The sequence below is a fragment of the Phacochoerus africanus genome, chromosome 15 (genome assembly GCF_016906955.1).
Source record: "Phacochoerus africanus isolate WHEZ1 chromosome 15, ROS_Pafr_v1, whole genome shotgun sequence".
Classification (NCBI taxonomy): Eukaryota; Metazoa; Chordata; class Mammalia; order Artiodactyla; family Suidae; genus Phacochoerus; species Phacochoerus africanus.
In genome coordinates this window covers 42,395,615-42,413,072 of record NC_062558.1, presented here as the reverse complement: position 1 = coordinate 42,413,072, position 17,458 = coordinate 42,395,615, and the positions used below count along the sequence as shown (strand labels likewise).

The window sequence follows — 17,458 nt, the reverse complement described above, 5'->3', positions numbered from 1 at the left end:
GGACTCAGCGCTCTCACCGCTATGGCCCTGGTTTTGGTCCCTGTTCTGGAAACGGAGATCCCACACCAAGCCACTGCATGCTACTGCCAAAAAAAAAAAAAAGTCCCACTCCAAATGTCAAAAGCACCTCTGTGCATGAACATTTATCTATTTCCAATCCCTTATTTGACAGATGAAGAAATTGAGGTCCCAAGAGGGGAAATGCCTTGCTCAAGGCAACACAGCAAAAAAAGACAGAAAGCTAGGGGCCAGAATGCTGCTCTCTTCACAGCAGCCCTTGAGTCTTAATTCCTCCTGAAAAAGAGCACATTCCACGCCCCAAATGCAAAAATCCCTTCTGGAATTTTAGAAGGGGCCACCAATTCCTGTCTTCCCAGGTGAAGCAAGGAGAAATCAAGCTTTAAGGCATTAGAGGCTGAGCCCCAAAGCAGATGTGCAAACACAGATAAGGGAGACAGAGTTTTCACCAGACAAATTCACGCCCTGCTCAGTTTAGACATTAAAATGAACTAACTTAATTTCATGCCATATGCAAATCCTTACCAGCTGTCGGCTCTGTAATCACAGGAGACTTAATGTAATAACTAAACAAGAACCAAAACACAGCAAATACGGGCTCTGGGCAAGTCCATTGACAGCGGGTTTTATGTTCCTGGAAACGAAGCGAGTGCAGGGCATTTATGGTGGACATCTGGAAGCAGCTGTGTGTCCAAACGCCTGCCATCTCCCTCACAAAAATGCCTGCAACGATAATAAATAATGGGTAAGGACTGATCTGGCTGTTATGTACCCCGAGCCCTCATGGACCACGAACATCTCCACTGAGATGTCCATTCTTCCCCATTGTCAGGGTTCAGCACAATCCAGCCATCTGGACCAAGTACCCAGAAGGAGATAAAAGATGTCTCAGGATCAATGGGTAAGAGACAGGAAGATGGCTGCTGGGTGGAGGGTGGGGGAGCAGGTGGTCTTCCTACCTGAGGACCCCAGTTCCTCTGACTGCCCAAGCTAGTAATCATAATAGCCAACATTTATCAGATGCTCACTGTGGGCCAGGAGCCAAGCACACCTTCTATGCATTATCTCAATCTTTCCCAAAGCTTAGAGGATGATTCAAGGTCATTTGTTCATTTATTCATTCAGCAAACTTTTTTTTTTTGTCCTTTTGTCCTCTTAGGGCCGCACCCACGGCATATGGAGGTTCCCAGGCTAGGAGTCTAATCAGAGCTGTAGCTGCCAGCCTACCACAGCCACAGCAACGCCAGATCTGAGCCGACTCTGTGACCTACACCACAGTTCATGGCAATGCCAGATCCTTAACCCACTGAGCAAGGCCACCTTAACCTGCAACCTCATGGTTCCTAGTCGGATTCGTTTCTGCTGTGCCATGACAGGAACTCCTCAACAAACATTTATTAAGCATCTTCTATATGCCAGGCCCTGTGCTGGAGCTGTATCAGCAAAGAAAATACACAAAATTTCCTGGCCTTGTTTAAAAAGCTTAATTTCTAGGAGTTCCCTGGTGGCTCAGCAGGTTAAGGATCTGGCATCATCACTGATATGGTTCTGGTTACTGTGGTGCCGGTTCAGTCCCTGGTCCAGGTTTCCATACACAGTGGGTGTGGCCAAAAAAGAAAAAAGGAAGCTTAATTTCTTTTTTTTTTTTTGTCTTTTTGTCTCTTTAGGGCCACATTCACAGCATATGGAGGTTCCCAGGCTAGGGGTCGAGTCAGAGCTGTAGCCACAGGCTCTATGCCAGAGCCACAGGAATGCCAGACCTGAGCACCGTCTGCTACCTACATCACAGCTCACGGCAACACCGGATCCTTAACCCACTGAGCAAGGCCAGGGATGGAACCCACGTCTTCATGGATGTTAGTCGGGTTCATTAACTGCTGAGCCACAATGGAACTCCAACATTTAATTTCTAGTGGGACAAACACTTTTTAAGTATGGTTACAATGTGTGTTAGGTAAAAATACTTGGCACCCATGGTGTCACCAACATTGTTACCTTAGGATGAAGCTCTATGTTTAAAAGTTGATTTAAAGGAAAATGTTAAGTAAATAATAAGACAGGTGATTCACAACTGGGCTAAAAGCATGATGGGATGTCTTTTCCCACAGCATCCTGACATAGGTATTATTGTTAGACCCTCTTTACAGCTAGAGAAACTGAGACTCGACTGGGTGAAGTCATTTGCCTGAGGTCACACAGCTGGGACCCTTGGAGTCCAGATTTGAACCCAGGTCAGTCTTCAGAGCCACTGTTTTAACTACCAGACTGAGCTGAGGCAAAGGTGGCCCGTGTCACTCAGCTGCCCACCACCAGCTACCAGAAATCACTTTGCACATGACTTATATGCCCTGTACAAAAATCCTGCCAAGAAGTTATGCAGTTTCCCCTTGCCCACATTTTAGGTGGAGGATGATTTAGAGCAGACTGTTTCACATCCTTCCTTAAGTGTGGGGGTCAGGCCTCCTCCTCAGGGGACCCATTCACTCAACAACAGGACCCAGAGGCCCGTGGAAACAGCCAGGTTCCTGCTCCAGGGAACCCCCCTGCTAACCTACAGCCACTTCCCCATCCCCCACAGCCCCAGGTCTCAAGGCACTGTCTGGGACGGGCGTGTAAGCCTGCCAGCACCCCAGCCAGGAAAGCAATGCACAACCTATTTGTCCCCAAGCCCAGGCCAACCAGCTACCCGGAGAAACATTAACATCTCCCCTGTCTTACATGCTCACAGCTCATCTGCTCCTCCAATAATGCAACCACTGGGATCATTCCCATTTCACAGATGAGAAAAGGGAGGCAGGGAGAGCTAAGTAACTTGCTCAAGGTCACACAGCTGCTCCGTCGCAGAGCGGGGTTTCCCGCTTCAGGCAGCCTGGTTCCAGAGCCCGAGCTCTAAACCCAGGCTCAGCAAACTTACCCTGTAAAGGGCCCAATAGTAAATAACTTAGCTTTGGGGGGTCCTGTGGTCTCTGCTGCAACTACTCAGCTCTTGCAGACTAAAGGAGCCATAGACAAGACATAAGCAAATGGGCATGGCTGTGTGCCAATAAAACTTTATTTACAAAAACAGGTGTCTACAAGCCACAGTCTGCCAACCCCTACTTTAAATCACTGCACAGCACTGCCTCTTGACATTTTCTTTTTTTTCTTTTTGTCTTTTTAAGGCTGCACCTGCGGCATATGGACATTCCCAGGCTCGGGGTTGAATCAGAGCTACAGCTGCCAGACTGTGCCACAGCCACAGCATCTGTGACCTACACCCCAGCTCGTGGCAATGCCAGATCCTAAACCCACTGAGCAGGGCTAGGGATCGAACAGGCATTCTCATGGACACTGGTCAGGTCCTTTACAGCCAAGCCACAGCAAGAGCTCCCTCATCATTTCTTTTCTTTTTTTTCTTTTTTTTTTTCCCTCATCATTTCTAAAGCACACACCTTGAGTCAGGGTTTGCGCATTGAAAAAGCAAATGAACAATAAATTAGCCTTGAAGTCAGGATTGTGGGGCCCTGAGAAATCATATGAACTCCTAGCTCTGTTTCCTCTGCTGTAAAAAGCATGCGTGGTACATACAGACTGAAAGCATTCACACATGCACATACCATCCGGGGTTCTGATGACTGTCCAGGCACACAGAGGAGATTTCTAAGACCATCCCTGTACAAACACTGTTAACTTATCATTACTATTATTGAGGCTTCCACATACTCCAGATCCACAGAAATATTGTCCATCCTCATGAAAAGTCTTTGTCTGTGATTTCTGAGGTTGCTTCTCTCCCTTCCCACCTCGTCGGAAACTGTTTGCCCTTTGTCCCTGTTCCAGTTGAGCCGCCAACCCCCTTCCTGCTGCAAACCATAAAGGCCAACCCAGGATATGTCATGCTCCATTCCCCAAGTAACTAAACCCAGCCCTATAAAGTGAAAGGTGGAACAACTCTTCTATAGATGATGTGGCAACCCCGTGGACAACCCCAGCCAGAAACCACTCATCTCTTCTTGCCCAGAAGTTTCTTTCTTTCTTTCTCTCTTTCTCTCTTGCTTGCCTGCTTGCTTGCTTGCTTGCTTGCTTGCTTGCTTGCTTGCTTGCTTGCTTGCTTTTTAGGGCCACACCCACAGCATATAGAAGTTCCTAGGCTAGGGGTCAAATTGGAGCTGCAGCCTCAGCCACAGCAACGCTGGATCAATGAGTTAATTGAAATCTCATAGCATTTTTCCTGCACACATCAGATTTGACTGTCTTTTGGAGTACTTCAAATGTAATGAGAATTTAAAGACATTTGCAAAGCAGAACATGGAACCTTCCCAGATTTTTATAATTTCCCCCATCTTTTATAGCTGTACCCCTCCACCACTAATTCTCTATGAACTTCTGTGTAGGAACCTGATTTTCTTAGGGTTTTCCAAAAATACTAAGTTTTCACAGAAACAGCTTTCTTTTTCCCTTCATATTTTATCCCACCTACTATTTACCTAAAATACATAATTCTGGTAGCAAGTACAACAGGTCTGGGGGGCAAACAGCTAATTTTGGTAAGCATCCAGCTCAACCAATGGCATGTGCTGTCTAATTGGTTTCTGGTGTTGACTGTGCAATGGTTCAGTCTAATTACAAGAAAACATCAGGCCAATATAAATTGAACAAAATTGGAGTCCCCTTCATGGCCCAGCATAAATAAATCTTACTAGCATCCATGAGGACGTGGGTCGATCCCTGGCCCCGCTCAGTGGGTTAAGGACCCGGTGATGCCATGAGCTGTGGTGTAGGTCGCAGACGCTGCTCGGATCTGGCATTGCCATGGTGTAGGCCAGCAGCTACAGCTCCAATTCTGCCCCTAGCCTGGGAACCTCCATATGCCTCGAGTGTGGCCCAAAAAGGCAAAAAAAAAAAAAAAACTCTACCAACTCTCAGGCCAGTTCTTGTCAAAAGTGTCCAGATCATAAAAGAGGAGGAGAGCCTCCAGAACTACTATCTACAGGAAGACATGGAAGAAATACGGCAATTGCATGTGTGGCTGGTTCTGAACTGTATTTTTTTAATTATAAAAGACTTAATTGGGACAATGAGTAAAATGTAGTGGGTCTGAGGATGAAATGGTGATAACATATCAGCGTCCATCTCCTGATTTTTGATCGTTGTCTTAGGCATCTTAGGAGAGTTATGGGCTTCACCACCCCCACCCCACCCCCGCTCAGAGTGTCCCCCTGAATAACCAATCAGGGAGGAGCAAAGGGTGTGCCCGGAGCATCCATGTCATCTCAAGAAATATCTTCTGCGCATCTGTGATGTGTGGGATGAGGTCAGGTACAAATAAAGTCCACGAGAGAGTTTGGGGGCTACAAGCCAGCCAGCCAGAGGACAGCTGCACAGAGTTCTTTCACCTGGGACGTCCTTTCCCACTTCCCTGCTCCACACAGCAAAGTCCTGCTACCCGAGAGCATCTTAGCTCCTGCCTTGGGGAGCTTGCCTGGACCCCAGCTCAGGGCACCCCCTTGTGGCCAGGACTCCCTGCCTCCTTCCTGAGCATCAATTCCTCTTGTACCAAACTGTCTACTGTCTACTGTCTCCCCTTCAGACCACGAGCTCATAAGAACAGCCCTTGTCTGTAGCCACTAGGACAGTGCTCACACAGAGCACAGACTCCCAAATAGTTCTACAACATTCTTTTTCTTTTTTAGGGTTGCACCTGTAGCATGGATGTTCCCAGGCTAGGGGTCAAATTGGAGCTGCCGCTGCTGGCCTATGTACTCCACAGCCACACTAGATCCAAGCTGTGTCTGCAACCTACACCACAGCTCACAGCGACGCCAGATCCTTAACCCACTGAGCAGGGCCAGGGATTGAACCCGCATCCTCATAGATCCTAGTTGGGTTCATTAACCACTGAGCCACAAAGGGAACTCCCTAGCTCATATTCATATTGTCTGTAACAATGAGATTGTCTTAACACGTGATGCTCCTAGAATGGTACCTAGGATCTGGGAGGCATTTGCTGGGTGTGATCATAGTTCTCCCTTCACAAGAGGGAGTTCTAGGAATCACATCAGCTCATCCAGACTTGACATCTAGCCAGCCATGCTCAAAGGGACCACTTTCCCCACCCCAATCTCAGAGCTGCCTAGAAGTCTCTTAAAGGAACATAAAGGGCCGGGGTTGGTGGCCTTGGAAGAATCTGCTCCCATCCATCCATCTTCAGCCCAGGGAGGGGGCGTGGCTAATTTGGCAGCTGCCCCTGCAGACAATGAAAAGTTCTTATAGACAACGGAGACGGAGACGCCTTTGTCAGAGAAACCATGGGGAACTTTGAAGCGGCAAAGAATAAAAAATGCTGAAAGAAGCCAGTCACAAAAGACCATGTAATGAATGATTCCTTTTCTAGGAAATGTCCAGAAGAGAGAAAGTGTATAGACAGAAAATAGATTACCAGGGGCTGAGGGAGGATGGTGGGGGAAAGTGAGGGTGACTGCTAAAATGGATGGGCTTTCTTTTTGGGGTGCAATTGAGAACATGGTTCTACAACTCTAAACATACTAAGAAACATGGATTTGCAAACTTTAAATAGGTGAATTGGAGTTCTCATTGTGGCTCAGAGGTAACAAACCTGGCTAGTATCCATGAGGACACAGGTTCTATCCCTGGCCCTGCTCAGTGGGATAAGGATACGACATTGCCATGAGCTGTGGTGTAGGTCGAATCTGGCATTGCTCAGATCTGGCATTGCTATTGCTGTTGCTGTGGCATTAGCTGGCAGCTGCAGCTCTGATTCAACCCCTAGCCTGGGGAAAAAAAATAAAGGCTGAATTGTGTGCTATGCGAATTACATCTTAATAAAGCTTTTTTTTTTTTTTCACGTTGCCTTGGCTCTAAAATTATTCCTCCAATTCCTCTAAGAACCCCAGAGCCTCCACCATCTCCCTGATCAGGGCTGCATTCATCTCACAATCATTTTTAAAGAGCATTTTCCTCAACACCTGAAAAAGACTTTTTGATGTCCCTCCAAACCCACCTAGGAATTCTTATCTGTTTAAAAGAGAGAGCTGTGTATTAAAAGCTTGGCTTTCTTGGCCAGCCAGTCACCCATGTTAATTTCCATGCCTCCACGTTACTATGGCAACAGGAAGCTTTCCCCGAGAGCTTTTTGGGGTGCATCCAAAGGGACAGCGATCTGGATCCAGGTGGCCTGCAGCCTCCCACCCAGCATCCCCCCAGCTCCGACTGCCTCACCGACAGGCGCTGCAGGAAGGGCAGCCTGGAATCCGGTGAACTGGGAAATCTGAGGATGCAGGCTGTGGCAACTTGGTCCACACTCCATGCTGGTCTGGTGGCCACCCTGATTCACCATCAGCATGCAGGAAGCAGAGAGAGGGTTAGTCACATCTTTTAGAGGCTGTGATCTAAAGCAGCATCTTGAGTACCTGAGCCGTTCTCCACATCAACATGACCATATTTTTAGCTTCTCCGGCAACACAGCCGGAAAGGTTTCATTAAACAGCTGGGGGAAAGGCAGTTGGTAACTAGGAGTCCGCTGTTCTTACATGTAAATCTCACACCTGAAGAAGCTCCCTGCCTAGGGCCCCCGGGGGACCTTCTTCCAGGCTGCGGGGCAGAGCTCTTGGGACTGACGGGCAGGTGAAGTGGGTATAGGGTAGGTAGCCTCCAAGAGGTGCCCAGTGATCTTTGCCTCTGGATGAACCTTAGGTAGTCCCCTCCCACATTGTACCAGGTTTGTCTACATCGGGACCCATCCAGGTGGGCAGAAGTGACAGTGCATGACTTCTAAAACTGAGCCATAAAAAGTACCATGCTCTCCAATCACCTTGGAAGGGGGTGGCTGCCATATTGTGAGGACACTCTAGCAGCCTGTAGAGCAACATCCATGGAGAGGAGCTGAAGCCCTTGGCCACCAGCCAGCACCAACTTCCCAGCCCTGTGAGTGAGCCACCTCGGAAGTATATTCTCAGCCCAGTCAAGGCGTCAGTTGCCTGCAGCCCAGGGCCAACCCTGTGACTGCAATCTCAAGAGACACCCTGAGTCAGAACTACCCAGCTAAGCTGTTCCCAGATTCTTGACACTCACAAACCATGTAAAAAATAATAAATATTCATTTTGGTATCAAGCTGCTAAGCTTGGGGGGTTATTTGTTACACAGCAATGCATAATTGATACAGAATGATCCAGATGCCCCAAGGATAGCCAGATATTGCCCTGAGAAGAAAAGTTGGCTTTTTATGATTTTTTTTTCCCCTCACTCCTTTTCCCAAAGTGCTTTTACATAAGAAAGGGATGGGTTGATGGATAAGGAGTCTAGATACTTGGATTTGTGTCCTGGCTCCGTCATTCCCCTCTATCAGCCTTACTTTCCCACCCGTAAAGGAGAGGAGTTAAAAGTGTACCTGTCAGCTCTGAAATCATAGGGTCTCATAGTGGTTAAAACCACAAGTTCTGAGTCAGGAGGACTGGTTGTGAACCACGGTTGTTGTGTGACCCCAGGCTAATTCCCTAACTTCTCGGAGCCTCAGTTTCACCCTCTATAAAGTAGGTTTAATGCTATCTACTTCATGGCATCATTACAAAAAATCCAATAAAATAATACATATAAACTGCTACACAGTAAGTGCTTAATGAATGGTAGTCACCACTACCAATAATGAGATAGTACAACAGCTATAATTATTTCCTCTTATAGTTAAGATACAGAGAGTTCAGTTGCTTCTGGTGGGCGTGGAACTGACAGACTTGAGAGGACTTTGGGGGGGGGGGTGGTTCCAGTAATATTCTAATACATCTCATAAGAAATTTGCATCACAGAGTTCCCATTGTGGCTCAATGGTTAATGAACCCGACTAGGATCCATGAGGATGCGGGTTCAATTCCTGGCCTTGCTCGGTGGGTTAAATATCCAGTGTTGCCATGAGCTCTGGTGTATGTCACAGGCATGGCCCAGATCCCCAGTTCTGTGGCTATGGTGTAGGCTTGCAGCTGCAATTCCAATTTGACCCCTAGCCTGGGAACTTCCATATGCCACAGTGCAGCCCTAAAAAAAGGCAAAAAAAAAGCATCACATAAAAAGCATATGTATTTGTCAATGGTAGACCTAAGATTTGTACATTTTATTGGTTTTTAGTTTGTTTGTTTGGCTGCACCCATGGCGTGCAGAATTTCCCAGGCCGGGGATGGAACCTGCTGCCATGACAATGCCAGATCCTTAACCCCCCTGTGCCACAGGAGAACCCTGGGTTTTTTTGTTTTGTTTTGTTGGGTTTTTTTGGTTTTTGTTTTTTTTTTTTTTTTTTTTTGTCTTTTTAGGGCTTCACCCTCGGCATATGGGGGTTCCCAGGCTAGGGGTCTAATCACAGCTGTAGTTGTCGGTTTACACCACAGCCACAGCAACTCAGGATCCGAACCGCATCTGCAACCTACTCACAACTCACGGCAACGCTAGATCCTTAATCCCCTGATTGAGGCCGGGGATCGAACCCGCAACCTCATGGTTACTAGTTGGGTTCATTAACCACCGAGCCACGACAGGAACTGTTGTATTTTGTAAATTAAACATATATTAAACTCTAGATAATAATAAAAATGCTGAAGTATTAAGGGGGGAAAAAAAAGCTACAGCAAGTATTGAGGACTTCATTGATCTGGAACAGACCACGGTAGGGATAGGAGTTTGAAAAACTGCCCTAGAGAAACTTTCACACATGTGCCCCCAAAATCATACAAAAATTTCACTGCAGTGCTGTTTGTAGTAGGGGGTGCTTGGAAGAAATCCCAGTGCTCTTCACCACCAGGGGAAGGCAAATGGGTATGTATTATTTAGGAACATGTACCGTATGAATAAGAGCAAGAGGCCATGCATGAGTATAATAAGCTTTGAATTCAAGATGCTGGTTGCCCCTGGAAGGGGAAGCGGGCCGTGATGGGGAGGAGATGCTATGGGGCTTTGCAGGGTGCTTTGTTAATAGGAAACAGTATTTCTTAAACTGGGTGGCAAGCGCAGGTACTCATTGCATTATTGATGCCTACTGGATGTCTGAAATATTTAATTTAAAAATAGATGTGGGAGTTCTCACCATGGTGCAGTTGGATACTGCAGTGGCTCGGGTTGCAGTTTCAGCTCAGATTCAATCCCTGGCCCAGGAATTTCCATATGCCCCAGTGCAGCCATAAAAAAAATAAATAAAAATAGATGTGCATAGCGTGTTCCTGGTGGCTTAGCGGTTTAGGATTTGGCATTGTCACTGCTGTGGTGTAGGTTTGATTCCCTGGCCCAGGAACTTCCACATGCCAGGGATTCAGACAAAAAAAGAAAAAAACTAGATGTGCAGAGAAAAATATTTAGCGTAATTGTGCATGGATATTTTTTTCTTCTTGTTGTTTATTTATGCCTTCTCTTACATCTGTAACAATCCCACCTTGCTTCGAAGAAATAAAGTCATTGGCTACTTAACAAGAAAAAAAGTTGTTTTTCTTTTTTTTTTGAAAGTAAGATATATGGCTTCTCCAAATAACTGGCTCTGAGAACAACGATTATTTGCATGTCTGAGATCCATTTGATGATGAAAATCAATTTGACACCATATGACACGAGAAATATCCTGAATCCAGAACAGGAGTCGTCAGCCCAGGGGCACCTAAACGGGGCCACCAAACTGCTGTTCCTCAGGAGGCTTCAAAAGCTGGGCCTGACCCCACTGAGTGTACATAACAAGGATAAGTTAGCGAGGGCTCCTGGGGCCTCTTGGGTAGCATTAGGTTAGAAAGAGGAGGAGTTCCCATCACGGTGCAGTGGTTAACAAATCCGACTAGGAACCATGAGGTTGTGGGTTCAATCCCTGCCCTTGCTCAGTGGGTTAATGATCCGGCGTTGTTGAGAGCTGTGGTGTAGGTCGCAGACACAGCTCGGATCCCGCATTGCTGTGGCTCTGGCGTAGGCCAGCGGCTACAGCTCCAATTCGACCCCTGGCCTGGGAACCTCCATATACCAAGGGAGCAGCCCAAGAAATGGCAAAAAGACAAAAAGAAAAAAAAAGAGGAGAAAAAAAATCCAGACGTAGAAATAAGAGGAACCTGTGAGTGAGAGGAGAGAGAACAGTCTGGATGTACCTTCTTTTAAATGAATGGAGTCATTCTGAAGCCACCTCCACTGTAGCCTCAAGTTGGGGGTTTTTGTGTTTCCTAAGCAATAGAATTCGACTCTGCCAGTAGGAAGCGCTTGACTGCTGTTTCTTAAAGATGCATAAGGGTTTTTTGTTTTGTTTTGTTTTGTTTTGCATAATGAACACATTTCCCAGGCAGCCGCTTTCCAGGTTCTTTGTCAGGTGTCAAGGTAAGCTTTTAGAAAACTCCTCCGTGGACCGCAGGGAGGCAGTTTCCACCCAATACAGAATGCTTAAGACGGAGAAATCTCACTTTTCAATATCGCTTAGGGAACCATATTTTGTGCGTGCAACACAGCTGAATGCAGACAAAATAGAGAAAGAAAATTGAGTGGAATCTCCTGACAGGGATTGAAGGGAGGGAGTGATGACAAGTGAAGTACTGCCCCCTGGTGTCCACAGATAGTAACGCAACCATGAGCTGCATTGGTCTTGTGTGGCCTCTTCCTGTGTTCCCTATTACCATCTCTGGCACATTTGAAGAGCCCACAAAAGGGACTGCAATCTGGTAGCCCTCCATAAGCCAGTGGGCAGACATGCCAACTCTTTGAAAAGTAAAGACGTTTTGCTTAAAAATCTAGGCCTGACATTTCTTTGGAAAAACTGAAAAATCTGTCAACTTTTGGGCTGCACCCCAGCATAATAAACATAGGCTAGAGCTGAAAGGCTGCCGTCCACTTTGGACGAGTGTTCTCACATTCTCCACACTCCCCACCTCTCCATAGTGTCTCACACCCAGGCAGTATCTCTCACTAACAGTCCTTGTATGTCCTCTGGATTTGCTACCATGGTCCAAGCTCACTGAAGAGTTTACACTTGGCCTTCCAAGGAATGGAGAGAGGAGGGTGCTTTTAAAAGCAGGTGATGATGCGTTCCCATTGTGGCACAGCAGAAATGAATCTGACAAGTATCCATGAGGATGCTGGTTTGATCCCTGGCCTTGCTCAGTGGGTTGAGGATCCAGCGTCCTGGTGAACTGTGGGGCAGGCTGGTAGCTGTTTCTCTGATTCAACTCCTAGCCTGGGAACTTCCATAGGCTGCAGGTGTGGGCCCAAAAAGGAAGGAAAAAAAAAAAAAAGCAGGCTATGACAGCACCTCATGCCTGGGAGGGGACAGAGGTCCACAAGCCCCACGATACACAGCTCAGTGATGGTCACTGCCCTGCTCAAGGTCACCCAGCCAGTTGAGTGGAAGGCCCTGCCTTTGAACACACATGTCTGTCTGACCCCAGAGCCTGGCTGTTTTCCACTCCATCAACCATCCCCCATAATTAGCTGGCAGAGAAGGCCCTCCTGTGGGGAAGGTTTTGACAAGGACGTCACCGATTGTGCCATCAGATGTGAAATTCAAGGAATTCTGAGATAACGATGTTCAAGGCCTTTGTTCAAGAGAGAGACAAGAAGCCCCAGAAACCCCCACCATTCTGAATGTGTTTCTTAAAAACCTTCATCAAGCACAGGTGTTAAGTTCCCAATTAAAGTGAAGTAAACTGTCAAAAAAAAAAGTACTATCCTGTTAAAAAAAAAAAAAAAAAAACCTCCATGATTTGTCCTGCTTCCATGTTTCTTTTTACTTTCTTTCCTTTTTTTTTTTCTTTTTTAAGGCTGTACCCACAGCATATGGAAGTTCCCAGGCTAGGGGTCTAATGGGAGCTGTAGCTGCCGGCCTACACCACAGCCACAGCAACGCCAGATCCGAGCCGAATCTGTGACCTACACCACAGCTCACGGCAACATCGGGTCCTTGATCCACTGAGCAAGGCCAGGGATCGAACCCAAAACCTTGTGGTTTCTAGTCAGATTCGTTTCCGCTGCGCCACGACGGGAACGCCCTGCTTCAGTATTTCTTATTCAAGTCAATAAAATTGATCGAGCATCTGCTAAGGGCTGGGAGTTGGGGAAATGGGAGCCAGTTAGGAGATACACACAGGGAGCCCAAAGGGCAAAGGGCAAAGCTGCTGGGTCTTCACCTTGCAATGCCCACCCCATTGTCATGACAGTGCCTCTGGCCTGGGCCTGGACACTTCCCTCTGTGCTCTGGTCAGTGGCTTCCCTCAACTAGAAACAGACTGAGACCCATGGAAGGACAATGGGGTCTCTCCCCAGCGGTTGGAGCAACCTATAGCAGCTTTGACAGTTTCTTCTGCAGATAAAGCAGTGATGACTTGGTGTCTTTTCTGGGAATAACTGCAACAGCAGATGCTTATCAAGGGTTTGCTCTGTGCCAGATGCCCTCACACAAAACCCTACGAGGAGGGGCTGTCTTCCCATTATCCTCATCTCACAGAAAAGCGGGGGGAGGGGGGCGGTGGTGTCAAATTCCTTGCTGAATGTAATTCAGCTGAGCTGGGATTTGAACCCAGGGCTGTGTGGCTCCTGTCAGTGACACCCACAACCACCCAGTACTGGCTCCCAGGGGGAATGGGGGTCATGGAGAAAGGAGGTCAGATCTTGAAGTGTCAGGTCTTCTGCACATCCCAAACTTGAGGACAAAAGCGAGGAAAGCTATTTGTCCCCACTTCACAGATGGGGAAATGGAGGGTTGGAGTCACCTACCCAAGGTCACAGTCACACAGAGCAGAGTCTGAATTAGAGCCCAGATCACCCTTGATTCCAGAATCTCTATTGCTAGCCCCGTAATGCTTAGCATTTCTGGGGCGCATCCTGGATATTTAATGTCAATATTTGTGAATTAAGATGGAGGTGTCAGCTCTCTGCTTCCAGCAAAATAAATAAATAAATAAATAAAATAACCTCTATCTCTCCAGAAAGCAAGAGAACCAGCAAGGCTCTCTGGAGAAGACGGGAACTGCAAAGTCAGGAGGAAGGAGAGAGAAGGTGAGAGACAGGGGAACGGGGGCAACCCTGGTGGCAAAGAGTGGCCGCTGAGAACACGGGCTGTGAAGTCCGGTAACAGGCTGGACAGGTGCAAACGATCACATCCTTACTTTACACTTCAGGACACTGAGGCCCAGGAGGGCAGCCTGGGTGACACTGTGGGTTAAATCCACTCCACCTACCGCCACGAATCAAGGTCCTTTGGAGACGTGCATGTCTCCAAGCAGCCCAGAGCTTAAACAACAAGAGGCTTGCCTGAGTTGTTTTTTGGGAATTGGAGTCAGCTGTGTAGTGCAAGCTGAGCTGGTTGAGACAGGATAGGACCACCCACCCTCCAACCAGGATGGGCGAGAGCCTCCATGTGAACTTTTGCTCGCTCAGAGGCCTGTAGCTGAGTTCCACCTGCATAGAACTATCACGCCTATCACACCTATTCCCCATCACCTTCCCCACGCCTCAGACGCCTCAGACGTCATTCTTCATTCCATAAATACTCAAGCCCCATTCAGGGAGGTGGTGGGTGAGTTTGAGATTTGTTTGCTCCTCTCCCCGTTTGGCTGCCTTGCCAGGAAAGGCGGAACCAAGTTCGTGTTCCCGACACCCAGCGAGGCTGAGCAAACTGAGAAGTTGGAGTTTGGAGCAGAGAAAGGTTGGTTGCAGCGCCCAGCAAGGAGAACAGACAAGTTATACTCGAAAAGACACCAACTCCCTGATGGTTTTCAAGCAAGAGTTTTTAAAGGTAAGCTCTAGAGTGAGGGCTGTGGGGTGCATGACTTTCATCTGAGGGGTGGTTGGGGAGGTACCAGGGCGGGTGTCAAGGAATCCTGTGCTCGGTGTGAAGCCTCCACCCACCATCTGGGGCCGAGGAGGATGAGGGGGGCTTGGTTCCTGCAGAAGAACCCAGAGCTATGTATCAGATTGTTGCGTCTCCCTTGAGGAGGAACTGGGACTCCGTCGTTTGCACTATTGTTTCTGGGCTGCTCCTTCTTCATTTCTGCATTCGCTCCTTCCTCTAACTAGTAACTGTTGGAATCTGCCCTTTGGAACTCAGGGAAGGTCTAGGAGACGGAAAGTTTTTTCCTACACATCACAAAGGACCCAGAAAGGCTTTCGTACCCAGGACCATCCTCTCATTGCTACAAACCTTCGGCGTCTGTGTTTTGGCTCCTGTACGTCAGGCAAGAACCTGGTTTGGATGCAAATTTCGGGAACCAGCCAGGAGGTAAGTTCAGAGGGACCTATCACCTATGGCTCCTCAGCCCCTTGCTGGTACTGGGAGCCTGTGGATGGGTCCCAGCAGCCTCCAGGTCCATTTATGCCAGAGATTTCCCCCCCACACACCCCACCCCTGGATCTCCTACTGGGTGATGCCACCAATGTTTGGTTTTATTTTTCTTGTGCCACAAAGAGATGGGTTTGAAAGACATCTTTTGGGGTGAGTAATTTCACTAAGGAAACAGACCTTTGCCTAGATTGGCTTTGCAGCCATCACTCAGTCATGGGTTAGAGGCCCACCTGGCAAGAATTTGGAGACAATATAAAAGGTTCACAGCTGCAAGGTACTCCATACCTGGGGTAAAGGCCCAGTGCTCAGGGTTTTGGTCTTGTTTGTTCTGTTTTGTCTATGTCTGACTGTCCCATTAAGAACTGGCTACAGGGGATTGAGCTTCTTGATGCCCATAGCAAGGCCTCTTAGAAAGATGTCGTTGCTATGACCACCTAGAAGCAAAGCCCTTCCAAAATGTGTTCTAATTGCCCAATTCCCCTGTGTAGCCCTCTAGGCTGCATTTTCCCAAACTGAGAGACTTGCACTATGAATCATAGCAAAAAGTTCTTTTTGTCTTTTTTTTGGGGGGGGGGGTAATACTGCATGACAATAGGAGTTCCCCTTGTGGCTCCTTGGGTTAAGGATCCAATGTTGTCTCCATGAGGATGCACGTTCCATCCCTGGCCTCACTCAGTGGGTTAAGGATCCGACATTGTCACAAGCTGGGGTGTAGGTTACAGATGCAGCTCCGATCTGGCATTACTGTGGCTGCCGTGTAGGCCAGTAGCTGTAGCTCGGATTCAACCCTTAGCCTGGGAACTTGCATATGCTGCAGGTGCAACCATTAAAAAAACAAAAACAAAACCACTGCATGACCACAATATGCTTTAGGCTCTGGAGCAAAATGGCCTGAAAACAGGCCCTTAAATTGTGATACAATTTTGCAACTGGATTTACTTTGTAAATGAGGAAGGCAAGGGTGGGGTAGGGATTGGGAGGAAATACCTTATATACAGTCTTTTATGTTTTAACAGAATAAACCTGTGCAAAGAAGATAGAAGATTTTGCCCAAACAGGAAAGGAAGATGAGAGAAACCTGTTTTGCTTGATTCACATGCAAAGGAGTCATTGCTCTTGTGTTGCCAGTGCTGTGAGGTCAGCCAACACTCTACCTTCTTCTCTACCCTGGAAGATGGTATTGCTGCTCTTTCCCCGCCAGGATATGAGCCACAGCCTCAGGCTCCGGTGCCCCCTGGTCTCTGAGGGTCAAGAAAGAAATAGAAGGGGTCTCCCCCCTCCTCATTAACCTGCTGGGGTACTGACTTGGCCAGGGAGCAACCACTCAGGTGGGGCAACATTGCTTAAGCCAAGTCCCCCCTGGGGATGTGAATGCTGAGACTGGGCAAAGGTGATGGGATGGATCTGGGTCCACTCCCTGTTTCCAGGTTCAGATTTAATTGGAAGAACCATATGCCAACTTAAAAGACCCCAAGAGAATGGAGATCTTCCTTCACCAATCTGTGCAAACCAACACGGCCAGCTGTTCAAAGCTTACTACATACCCTGCTCACTTCAGATGGGCACAGAATGTTGGATAAGCCTGGGGAAGGAGGCATGTCTGCCCCATACAAAACCCCCTGGCCACCCAGGACAGACCACAGCAAACATAGCCGTACCTTCAGTGGATCCCAGTTGGATGTGAATGCTGGGGAGAGACCCGAACTTGACTGACACAGAGAATGCATTTTTGCAGGACTGCAAAGAGGGTGCAAGATGAGCCTCCATAAAGTACAGAAGGTAAAACAAAATTGAATGAGGATCCTTCAAAATTTCTAGATGGAATCTTGAAAGGCTATAGGCAATACACAGAAGTAGCCTTGAGGCCCTAGAGAACTTGAAAAAAAAATTTTTTTAATATAAGTATAGTTGATTCATAATGTTAACTTCTGAACAGAAAAGTGATTGTTATACATATATATGTATACACTTTCTTTTCGTTCTATGGCCATACCTACAACATACAGAAGTTCTGGGGCCAGGGGTCGAATCAGAGCTGCAGCTGCCAGCCTACACCACAGCCGCAGCAATGCCAGATCTGTAACCCACTGAGCAAGGCCAGGGATAGAACCCGCATCCTCAGACAACATCTGTTTTTTAACCCACTGAGCCACAACAGAAACTCC

General features: G+C 47.5%; 1 long non-coding RNA gene across 1 annotated transcript; it reads left to right on the top strand.

Moving 5' to 3' along the window:
• Positions 1-14,598: 14,598 nt before the first annotated feature.
• On the top strand, positions 14,599-17,109 carry LOC125116868 (uncharacterized). Its single transcript, XR_007132441.1, has 3 exons — positions 14,599-14,747; positions 15,060-15,230; positions 16,310-17,109. It is a non-coding gene; the product is annotated as an uncharacterized LOC125116868 (long non-coding RNA).
• Positions 17,110-17,458: the final 349 nt, after the last annotated feature.